This window comes from Phymastichus coffea, unplaced genomic scaffold, assembly GCF_024137745.1.
Source record: "Phymastichus coffea isolate CEN01 unplaced genomic scaffold, Cenicafe_Pcof_1.1 PCOF00044, whole genome shotgun sequence".
NCBI lineage: Eukaryota > Metazoa > Arthropoda > Insecta > Hymenoptera > Eulophidae > Phymastichus > Phymastichus coffea.
The window spans coordinates 2,098,044-2,108,530 of NW_026706855.1; positions in this window are offsets into that span (position 1 = coordinate 2,098,044).

The window sequence follows — 10,487 nt, forward strand, 5'->3', positions numbered from 1 at the left end:
GAATTTTCGATTCACATCTTCGTGGAAACTAAATTTGCTACTTAGATTGACGTGGTTATTAAGCACGTTTGCATTTGTCGTTAGTCAGAACGATCATGTTTTTTAATCATTTCGCACATACGAGCGATATGGCGATTTTTATTATAGCGAACAAAGTAATTTCCTTTTCAAGGAGACAAATCCATCGTAGTAATGCCAAAGGAATAAAAAAAATCATGCGCAAGAGTGTTGTCAAGATATTCTTGACTAACCTGATAATATTTTCTAATATCACAGACACACCTAACGCTTATATAATAGGATTTTATCCTTTTTGAAAATTAAATTAGAATGTGTTATCAGTATACTGTTCAGTTTAACTAATAAATTATTTAGTATTAAAGCCTTTAAACTTATACAAGCTTATTTTGCTTATTAACTATTTATGATTGAGGTAAATTATACCTTAATGTTCATTCTTTTCAAAAATTCGAAGATCAGCTTACAAGTGTTAATGTTCGGCTCGGCTATAAACATTTCTATGTACATTGGAAGTTGAAATTCAAGCAGGGATCTTTCACAGACATATTCAACGTATTGCCATATTACATGATTTATGTTTTCAGGTTCTAACCCGCATTTACAAAGCGAGCTTTTAACAACTTGAATTTTCGCTAAAGAATCTGCTAGACTGTAATAATTGGATCTTGTTTAATTAATTGAAACTATGAGATCTTTCGACAATTACTTGCTAGAGGACCATGAACGTTTTTTGTCCTGAAAGAACATTTTAAAGTACATAATTCCTTTGGTACTACCGAATTTTCTAATTGTCTCATTAATATTATTGGTGACCACTTTTTGAATGTAAGAGTAAAAGTCATTACGGGATTTTGATTATCCATTTATCGGTTATGTTGTTATGTTGATTTGTATTATCCATTTATCGGTAGCTGTTTTAGCCAGCGAGTCAACATTTTCATTATCACGGATTCCCAAATGAGAGTGAATCCAAAAGAATTCTAGTTTAGATAGAGGATGCCTCTTTTTAAAGATGTCAATTTTTTATTTGATTTTTATAACATAAGGATTAGTTTTGCTGTCAATTTTTTTTTTTTTTTGTTATTAAGCATTTCAAACCTGTACAAAGTATACACTTATAGGCTTATTTCTGCCACAAAAAAAAAGGAAAAATTATAATAGTAAAAAATTACGATTATACGGTTATTTATCGTATTTACACTTTGAGTTTACATTGTTGTAGAAAGTTGAGGATACATTTGCATGCTTCGATGTGTGGTTCCGCAATGAACATTTCGATACACATAAAGGTCGGTATAGTTTAAGTTTTGTTAAATTTTTATAAAGAGAGCGTCTTTGAGTATCGTATAGTTCGCATTGCCATACAACATGGTTAATATTTCCGTTTTCCTTTTCACAAACGCACTTAGGTGAATTAACAACATTTATTTTTTTTAGCGACTCCGCCATATGATAATGCCCTGATCTTAGGCGATTAATTGTTACAATTAGTTCTCTAGGTAGTGTCAGCTTTTTAATCCACGGATTTTGGCTTTCTTTATAATAAAGTTGGGAGTATAGCTTTCCTTTTGTTTGGCCTAGTTTTTGAATCGTTGTATTTGTGCTTGTGATAGTTTTCTTTCTAATGTTTTCGAATAAATCTGAGTAAGGAATTTTCAAGTAATTAATGTAAGGTTTTTCAGTAGCTAGTCTTGCTAGCTCGTCAGCAGTTTCATTCCCCTCAATTCCAATATGAGACAGTATCCAGAAAAAAAGAATGTCAGGGTTGTTGTGCTGTCAGTTTTGATGCTAGTAAGTGACTTGAGAACACTTTGAGAGTCCGAAAAAAATGAAAACATTTGGTTCATTTAACTCTAAAGCCATGTTCATGGCTAAATTAATGGCTATAGCTTCGTCTATGAATATAGATGAAAGCTTAACAATGCTTTTATTGATATCAATGTCTAAATTCTATTTTTGTACATTCGATTATTTGTGTGAGCTAGCGTTTTCAAAACATCGATTTCCTAGAAGAGTAGCTCGTTATCGTATTAGAGGAAGCATAGCTTCTACAAGTAAAATATTGGTAGGGGTTCTTCTGAAACCTAGGGCCACTCTAATGACTTAGAATTGTATTTGTTCGAATTTTTTAGCATATTTTTTCTCGGAAAAGTAAATAAAACTTCAATATTCTATTAATAATCAGACATAGCTTTTATTTAAGGTAATCAAAGTATCAAGATCTGCACCCCGCCAAGTGCCGCATACAAATTTTATAATATTCAAGAGCGAGTTGCATTTAGTTATTAAATTGTTAATGTGTGAGGAAAATGACATTTTGTAGTCAAAGATAATGCCCAAAAAGCGAGCTGTATCGCTAGAAGCTATAGAGTGGCCAGCGATATTTATAGTTGTATAGCCCGATAGAATTTTTTTTATTAAAGTGGACAAAAACAGTTTTTTTAGAGAGTGTTCGAAACCAAGAGCAAGTAGATTGAGTCTGATGATATTATTTGTTCTTTTTAATTATTTAAGACAGTTCGATACTGACGGTGAGATGGCTATTACTGCGATGTCGTCCGCAAATTCAAGCACTGTTATTCCATCTTTTTCTAGATTTTTGGCTAGCTCTGAGGTGTAAATTATGTAGAAAAAGGGCTCAAAGCTCCTCCTTGAAGAACTTCTTTGCTAACCGTGAATTATTCATAACCTTCTACGTTAGTATGCAAGAAGCGTTCAAAAGTGAGGAAATTGGTAAATTTGATGACTTTTAAATTTAGCTGAACTAAGTTTCGCTAGTTTGAGGAGTAGTAGATCAGGTATAACGTTGTTGTAATCATCTGAGACGTCGAGACAGGTGACTAAAGCCTCATTTTTTTTCAAGTGCTTCATCTATCCTAAGTCTAAGTTGCTAAGTTGTTTGCGAAAGCCAGATTGAGAGGACGAGAGCAAATTATTATGTTCCAACCACCACTCTAATCTATGCTTAACACTTGCAAATGCATGACGTTAGAGCGATTGGCCTAACGCCGCTGCGGTCATACTTTTCGACCATGTATATGAAGGAATGTTTCCATGCTTCAGGAAATTCACTGTCGCGGTATATAGCATTGCATATATCTAGTAGTTTTAGTTTGTGCTTTATGGGCAATTTCTTTAAAATTTCGTAGTCGATGCCATTTAGTCCTGGAGAGGCAGTAGTGCCTCGGTTGTCTAGGATTCTATTTAACTCTGACAAAGAGAAGGGATCATCAAGAATGTTATTTTCACGAAGGAAGAAATTCTAGGTTATTGTGATTGTACGAAGAACTAAGTCTTACCAGGCAGCTGATGCCTTTCATTCTCGATTTTTCCGAGTCATTTTCAGTGCTGTGGTTAGTTTTGCACCATGTATTTTTTAATATTTTATTCCATTTGCTCCAGACGTAGTTTTTGTTGGTGGGAAAATTAATGGTTCTATGAAGCTCTTAAAATAGAATCTTTTTTTTGTTTGAACATTTTTTTTTTGCTAGAGCACAATTTCATTGAATTCAATAAGGTCAGCTAAGTAGTGAGTGAAATTTCACTTTTTAAATGAGACTTTTCTTAGCCGTTTTATTTTATCAGATTCTGAATTCCACCAAGGAGCTGATTAAAGAAAGGACATTAAGGTTTTTTATTGTGACAAGGGGTTACTTGTTTTAGTTTGTCTGAAATATTTTTTATGAAAAAGTCATACTTATTGGAGGAAGACAGGTTTTCATATTAGGAGGATAAGAACTCTCCTGGATTCAGTGGACAAGTCCTCATGAAATTGGTTCCAATCAGTTCTGACAAATTTAAGTTTAAAGTTTTTTTTCGTAAAAATACTTCATAGTGTCGATATCATAGTGATCGGAAAATGATTCGAGCCAAACATCTTATCGTTGACTGAAACATTGATTTTATCAACAAAGGGAATAGAGGACAGTACCAAATCTATGTTAAACTTTTAACCAGTATTTTTATTATAGTGAGTTAATGAATTGGAGTTATGAATAAATAAATTTGATGTATCTATGATTTGCTCGAGTCTTTCTCCATTTTTGTCTGTTATTTCATAGTTCCAGTTAATATTATGCGCGTTGAAGTCACCAAGAAAGAGAGTGTAGGTTTGATTAGAGTCGGTGCGATGCATTATTGCATCTCAATCGGTCTGAGATAGAGTAAAATCTGGAATTCTATAGCAAGTTGTTATATCGATATTCAGTGAAACATTTAGAATACAAATGCTCGTGATTTCTACTTTTTCATTTTATGTAGTGTAATTTCTTTAAATTTAGGTTTTAGCCAAGACTCAACACAAACAAAAATATCAATATCGCTAATTATTTTATGTAATTCCGTTTTTCTTTAGAGTGCACTACGAGCATTCCAAAATATGACTTTTAACTTAAAGTTTTTGAGGTTTTTATTCATTTTGAGATGTGTAAGCTAGGTTGAGAAGCTTGTGGTTGATCCGTTTTAGAATACTCGGTAGGTTCGTCCGTATCGTACGCGCTAGAATCATGTTGTCTGTATACAAGGAGGCCGTTTCGCGAATTTTTTCGTTTCCATATGTACTTTCTAGGAATTTCGAAGGAGTTTACTTCTGTTATTATACGCTCTTGTGGTGCTACCACAAGAAGAGTTGTGTTTTTGCAGTTTTTGGTGAGATGGCCCTCCTCTTTACATTGATAGCAGATCATTTTGCCCATCGAGAAGTAGATTCAATAATTAACATAATCGTGAGAAATTTTCAAGCTCGCTGGGATTTTTTCGATATCTTCTTGTTTTAGATAAATCTGTTTGCGAAAGCTAAGCAGATAGCTTAGCTCCGGTAAGTAGATGCCGGTTTTCGCTGTTGTGATTTGAGATACTGGAGTGATGTTTTTCTTGTCGAGTTCTTCAATGAGAGAGTTTGGAATGTAGGGTTGGACGTTTGAAATGCGAAATCTTTTAGATTTTGACTTAATAGGTCTAATTTGTCATTAGGAACCGTCAATTCTGATAATTGTTTTGTTTTCCGTGAGTTTTTCTACAATTTCACTTCCTCTGAGATAGAAGCAAACGCGATTTTGGCTGATTTATGACACGTAAAGAATGTCTTTCGATGGCACCATAGTTTTCAAAGCTATACGTACGAGGTCTGTCCGGAAAGTATTGGGCCTACGTTTATATTTTCGCGCCATAGTGTTCGAGCGACCTCTACCGGACAGAAACGTCAACAGTAAAGCCTCACGAATTTATTGATTACTTATTGACACCAGACGTATAGTTCATGCGCAGCGTGTCTTTGTTTACAGTGTCTTTTTCGCATTCGTCGGATTTTGATATTGTCAAAAATGACTTAAAAACAAGATCAACGAATTTGCATCAAATTTTGCTTTCAACTCGGAAAAACGAGTTCGGAAACTATTGAAATGATGCAAAAGGTCTTCGGAAGCGAGTGTATGGGCGAAACACGAATAAAAGAGTGGTATAAACGGTTCAAGGATAGTCGCACTTCTGTCGATAGTGATTCTCGTTCCGGCCGACCTTCGACGACAAAAACCGCAGATAATATTGAGCGGGTGCGACTTGCAATCGAACAAGATCGTTGTATAATTGTGCGAGAACTAGAAGAAGACCTTGGGATACCAAAAACTATCATTTCAGAAATTTTAACCGAAAATTTAGGAATGAAACGCGTGTGTGCAAAATTCATCCCAAAATTGCTCACAGCAGAGCAGAAGAACATTCGCTTAGAAATCGCTCTGGACAATCTGGAAATGGTTAATAATGATGATAATGTGCTTAGAAAAGTTATTACAGGTGATGAATCATGGGTTTATGGTTATGATCCTGAAACAAAACAACAATCTTCACAGTGGAAGCATTCTGAATCGCCAAGACCAAAAAAAGCACGTCAAAGTCAGGACAATGTTAAGTCAATGTTGATTGTTTTTTTTAATTGTGAAGGTGTTGTTCATCACGAATATGCACCAACAGGTCAGACAATTAATAAAGAATACTACGTTCAAATTTTGAAACGTTTGCGTGATGCAGTAAGAAGAAAACGGCCGCACTTTTGGGAAAATGGTGACTGGCTTCTCCATCACAATAATGCGCCAGCGCATTCATCTAATCTTATGCAGCAGTTTTTGAGCAAACACAATATCGCATTGCTTCGACAACTTCCACACAGTCCCGACATAGCCCCTTGTGACTTTTGGCTGTTTCCAAAACTAAAAAAAACCACTCAAAGGACACCGATTCGATGACCAAACAACGGTTGAAAACAATGCGACGAGTGTACTTAAGGCTATCCCTAAAAGTGAGTTCCAGGACTGTTTTGAAAAGTGGAAACATCGATGGAACCGTGTTATTCAATCAAGCGGGGATTACTTTGAAGGATGCCACCCACCAGATGATAACAAATAACGCTAGCACGAAAATATAAAGGTAGGCCCGATACTTTCCGGACAGACCTCGTATATCTCTATGATTTTACCTTTGATGGAGTCGATAACGATGGCTTGGTCTCTTGAAATGACTCTTTCTTACTGAACAATATTTCAGAACAACTTAACCCGTAAAGGCCCAAAACACCACTCACACATCATTCTTCGAGGGCTTATATCTAGTGGTAATTGCATTGAAAAAAAATCGTCAGGGACATATTTTTATGTTCGAGATATGCTCTTTCCAATGGTGCAATCAGAATTTCGCTAGAAAATTATTAACTATGAAAAAAATCAGGTTAAACAAAAAAAAACGTGATTTTTTCATACTCATTTTTTTCGAATTAAATTTCCAAGATGTTTCTCGTCTAGAATGTATTTGGAACCTCTCTAACCGGCGGAATAAATATTTGAACTTTGAGAAAATATGATTTGCGAATCGATTTTTCCCCTTAGTATTTTCAAAATGGCGCCTGGAATGCAATTTTTTTTTTGGCTTGAGTTCACGAATTTTTTTCTTGAAAAATATCAATTTTGTGCATCAATGACCAAGAATAAAAAGTTCTTAAAATCGTTCAAAGAATGGACCTGAATTTTTTAAAAACATTCGGAGCAACTTTTTTAATTTTGCAAATTTCAAAATTGCAAAATTTCTCCAAACACTTTGAAAAAAATCACACATATTCTATGAAATATTTTAAAAACTTTTTATTTCTAATAATTTTCCACGCAAATACTTCTTTTCCAAGAAAAAAAATCCTCAAGATCAGTGATATGGTTAAACTGTGAGTAAGGTAAGTTGGAGTTTTGAGGCTCCATTGTTGTAGAAGTGTTTCTTGTCAGATTCACTTCCACAGACATATTCAGACTTCACTAATAACCAGACAGCCTATGCTCAAAAGGAGCAATAGGCCTCGGGGTCACGTCACACGTGTAAACAGAAGGCACAGTCTCGAGCACGAGCGAAAACACATCTACATACATTGTACAACGTCTAAAACTGAACTGAACTAATCAATGATAATTGTACGTATTTATGTACGTATAGCTTTATTAACCAACATTGTAGATATAATCAACGAAGGTAGATGTATAAGATAAAAGAGCAAAAATAAAAAGTAAAAATGTTCGTTAATATGATGTTTGTCAATGTCGACTCTACGAGTACAGGTTGATTTATCGAACTGACAATCCTGTGATAGCTAGCCTAACTGTGGTATTTTGTGATATAAGTATTTGATAATGCATTTTCTTTACAATGAGATAATTTGTCTTTCTCAATCTACCTTAAAATATTAAAGTTGTCTTTGTTACATTTTTCAAAAAGACACCTTGATGCTTTATTAGATCGCGATTAACACATCTTTTATTGTTTTTAGAGTTTTCCACCAGGGCCAATAATGATTCCATCGCATATGATTCCACCGATACGAGGACCAAGAGCAGTGCCAATGATTCCGTTACGACCACCGTGTCCACCTAGATTCATTCCACCGCACACATTTCGAGGACATACCATATATCACTCTCGTAAGATTATTTATAAATTTCAACTAAGATCATTTGAGCTTATAATGAAAAATATCTACAAAAAAAATATTCTTTTTATATTACAGGTGATTGACGATACATTGATATTAATTGCGATATTGTAAATATCATTAGTATTTGTGACTAAAAGTTTTTCATGAATTTTTACAAATTGTTTTGCTTTTAAACAACTTTTGGAAATGTTTTTCGTTTCAATGTAATTTTATAAAATAAATTCTTTTTCACTACTAGTATCTACTATATAAACGCTACAATATTTATACATTTTTCATGTTTAGTTTGCACAAAAGAATTATTTGAACGAAGAGTTGATCTGTTTTTTAAAGTCAAATCGGTTTTTATCATTCTTTCGAAAGAATCGGTTGAAAAATCATATGACTCGACACACTCCTTAACATCATATGTTTGACCTTTACCAAAATATCTATTTTTCGAGATTTTAAGTGATTTTCTCGTAAACCTATTTTTTTTCTAATTGACGATTAAACTTTATAACTAGTGAGTATTTTTGGTTTATATGTTCTAGAACATATTTTTCTAAAACAATTGTAATATGAATATACTCGATACTCGGACAAATTTGATCTAACATTCCTTTGACTCCTTTTGTGATTCAAATATATAATCATTATATGTAAACAATGATCTCAATTAAGAACATTATAAATTAAATGCAAGTGTTGGTGAATAATATAGGTTATGGCACTTGTTTATAATATTTTTCTGTTAATCTAACAAATTTCTTCAGCAATTTTTCAACTTTCCGTAATTTATCTATCAAAATAGACATAATTTTTAATAGATAAATCATCTTGGCTAATAACTTCTAATGTTTTGTATAATTTTCAAAAAATTTATTTTTCACGCATTCTTTGTTCTTGAAAATGTTAAGGTCTCATCTCTTACATATTTAATATTCTTGGTGGACAAAATCTAATAAAAATTTGATGATTAATTAATGAATCTTGTATGATCTCCTCGTTCAAGACGAATCGTGGTCGGGCAAGCTACTTTTTTAGGTTTGGGAATAAATTAAGTCACTAGAGGCCAAATCTGGTGAATACAGTGGATCGTCTACTAATTCGAACTTCAATTCCTTAATTTTAGCCATTGAAACTAAACACGAGTGCACTCGTGCATTGTTTTGATGAAACAGAATTTTTATTGTTCAAATAAGGACGTTTTTCCTTTATTTTCTTGCTTAACCGGTCCAACAACGACGCATAATACTCTCCAGTGATTGTTTGTCCTTTTTCTAAATAGTCAACGAAGATAATTCCATGTGCATCCCAAAAAACGGTGGCCATAACCTTGCCGGCCGATTTCACTGTTTTCGATTTCTTTGCTGCTGGTTGATCTTTCACAATCCACTGTTTTTTCTGTTTCTTCATCTCACGAGTGTAGTGGTGTATTCACCTTTCTTCTACAGTTATGAATCGAGGCAGAAAGTCGTTCGGATTACGGTGGATGCGCGCCAAGAGGGCCTCAGCGGCTACCACTTGAGTGCGTCTGTTCTCGACTGAGAACAAACGTGGCACCCATCTTGCTGAAATTTTTCTTATGTCCAATTTCTCATTCAAAATCGAAATGACTGTACCTTTTGAAACCCAACCCCTGCAGCCTCAACTATTTCGCGTAATTTTATTCTTAGGTCACTCAATACCATGTTGTGGATTTTATTGATCATTTCCGGAGTGCTCACGTCTACAGGACGGCCTGAACGATATTCATCCGCAGTCGATGTACGGCCACGTTTAAATTAATTTACCCAATTGTAAACAGTTACAAATACAGGGGCAGATACACTATGAACTGCATCTAACTCAGCTTTGATTTCTTTCAGTGTAAGGCCTTTAAATAGAAATGTTTTATCACCGCTCGGAACTCCCTTTTTTTCATTGTTAACAAGAAACAAAAGTTGTTCACTTTGATCGACGATAAAAACGGAACTACTCGATGGATCTGGCTGAAACTTCGGCAGTACTCTATTTAATAGTGACGCTGGCTGGTGCAACGTAAGTTGGGATGCTTTGAGTGTCATATCTTGGATTTTCTAAGGATTTATTGACCTACATATTGTATTTCACATACAGACAATGCGGATCATAAATTTCCGTCTCTAAAATTGATTTTTGTAAAAGAATATAAGTGGCTTTAACGTAAAATGCAAGATCTACTAAGTATTTATCGGATACAATGTCTTTTAAGCATACTAAAGCATACTAACTTCAGATCGCCATTCTGAAAATTTAAACAAGCTTTCGTGATCCAAAGTTCATAGTGTTGGCATCTTGATACTGCATAAATGCTCGCTTATCACATTTTCTGTGCCAGAGAACTAATATAATATGGTTTATCTGAAGAGTATAAAAGCATGCGCATATTCTATGCTGTGACTTCTAGATGCGGAGTTTATCGACTTACCTTTAATCAGATTTAATCAAATGGAAGTGTTTTAGTACATCAGCACAGATGGTCTTTTGACTCCAATTCCTC